Consider the following 2,500-nt stretch of genomic DNA (forward strand, 5'->3'; position numbering starts at 1 on the left):
GTTGTACCAGATTATCCCTTAACCTAACTCAATTTGTCCCTTAACCTAACTCAATTTGTCCCTTAACCTAACTCAATTTGTCCCTTAACCTAACTCAATTTGTCCCTTAACCTAACTCAATTTGTCCCTTAACCTAACTCAATTTGTCCCTTAACCTAACTCAATTTGTCCCTTAACCTAACTCAATTTGTCCCTTAACCTAACTCAATTTGTCCCTTAACCTAACTCAATTTGTCCCTTAACCTAACTCAATTTGTCCCTTAACCTAACTCAATTTGTCCCTTAACCTAACTCAATTTGTCCCTTAACCTAACTCAATTTGTCCCTTAACCTAACTCAATTTGTCCCTTAACCTAACTCAATTTGTCCCTTAACCTAACTCAATTTGTCCCTTAACCTAACCCACGTTGTCCCTTAACCTAACCCACGTTGTCCCTTAACCTAACCCACGTTGTCCCTTAACCTAACCCACGTTGTCCCTTAACCTAACCCACGTTGTCCCTTAACCTAACCCACGTTGTCCCTTAACCTAACCCACGTTGTCCCTTAACGTAACCCACGTTGTCCCTTAACGTAACCCACGTTGTCCCTTAACCTAACCCACGTTGTCCCTTAACCTAACCCACGTTGTCCCTTAACCTAACCCACGTTGTCCCTTAACCTAACCCACGTTGTCCCTTAACCTAACCCACGTTGTCCCTTAACCTAACCCACGTTGTCCCTTAACCTAACCCACGTTGTCCCTTAACCTAACCCACGTTGTCCCTTAACCTAACCCACGTTGTCCCTTAACCTAACCCACGTTGTCCCTTAACCTAACCCACGTTGTCCCTTAACCTAACCCACGTTGTCCCTTAACCTAACCCACGTTGTCCCTTAACCTAACCCACGTTGTCCCTTAACCTAACCCACGTTGTCCCTTAACCTAACCCACGTTGTCCCTTAACCTAACCCACGTTGTCCCTTAACCTAACCCACGTTGTCCCTTAACCTAACCCACGTTGTCCCTTTGCCTAACATAGTTCACTGCTCGGAATCTCTGGTGTCGTTGTTATCCTCATGTAGATGTCTTGCGAGTGTTGCTTACTTTCCACATATTCCCGCTATCCACTGTCAATTGTACTGCAATAGGACTATATCGCCCCCCCCCCCCCCCCCTCTGCCCCTCTCTTTGTGTCTCCGTCCTCTCAAGCTGGTCGGTCTGGCGTTTGAGTGTTAAATGAGCCTCGCAGCTGTTCAGTTGCGTTCAGATGTCGACGCCCTCAGTGTACGTCGTGGTATGGTCTGTGTCCATTGTCCGCTGATGTCGTACGCGTAACCCACACGCTGTACCGATCATCGGTAGTTACGTACAGAGTGAAGTAGTGTGATACGTGTGACCGTACGCTGGCTGTGCCCAACGGTGTCGAATCTCAATTTCCATATGTTGTGCTCGATGCTACTTGTCTCGTCTCCCAATAACAGCTAGGTTGCACTGTGGTACGCCGTAGAGGCGTGTGGGAGGAACGTACGAACGCATTGTATGTCACCCTGGGTCGCTGGGGGTGGTGGTGCGGTGAGTCAGGTCAGGTCAGCGTGAGCCGTGTGATGTAGTGACGCGTGTATTCCGACTTTGTCGTATTGCCTCACACAAAGTGCTACCCTGGTGGACCGCGTTCCATATCTGGGACATGCCGCAGATGCCGGTTGACAGTGGATCGCGGAAGGGACATCGCATACGTGCGCGGGCCACCTTCCACGTGTTCTCTTCTGCACATGTCGCAGTGTGTATGTGGTCTGATGTAGCGTGTCGTGACACATGACATCCTGGCATGCAAGAATTGTTGAATTCGCAAATGTAGGTGGACATCTACGTTTACTGCCCAAGATACGCAAATGAACTGGAAATCCGTTGTTGAGCGGTTGTTCACGCTGGAGGTGAATCTGTGATGGCGACGATCGGTACAGCTATTAACCGGTTGTTTCAGCGGTACCCGCCACATCCACACACGTGACTAGGCCCATGTGGGTATGAAGCGATACGCGGCGGTGGCTTGGTGGGACTGTTCCCGGCCGGTGAAGGGGGGCCGCCCGGCGTGTTGGCCGCGCGCTGCGTGGGCGCACGCGCAACAGGCGGCTGGTGGGGGGCGCCGAGTGGCAGGAGCGCCAGCCGACGGGCTCGGCAGGCGGCGCAGCTACGCTGCGGCGCACCCTGCACGCGGCGCCTGGCGGCCAAAGTTGGTTCAGCCGAGCCCGGTGCGAAGCGCGGTGGACATCTGCAGTGTGCTGGTCTGATTGAGGACTGTGTGCGTTGAGGATGCGCCGCCGCCTGGCACTCGGCGCCGCGACGCCGTCTGCTGCTCGGTCGCCCCAGCGGTTCTCGCAGGTGGTTTGTATCGCAGTTGTGCGGACGTGTTGGCGCGTGCGCTGTGCTGGGAGAGTTCGCTTCTGCACCCAAGTGGGGCTTTGCCCTTGTGTGGCGCTGGCGTTGGAGCTGCCGGTCACCATAGGTGGCGCGTGT

This window comes from Schistocerca gregaria, unplaced genomic scaffold (assembly GCF_023897955.1).
Source record: "Schistocerca gregaria isolate iqSchGreg1 unplaced genomic scaffold, iqSchGreg1.2 ptg000472l, whole genome shotgun sequence".
Lineage (NCBI taxonomy): Eukaryota > Metazoa > Arthropoda > Insecta > Orthoptera > Acrididae > Schistocerca > Schistocerca gregaria.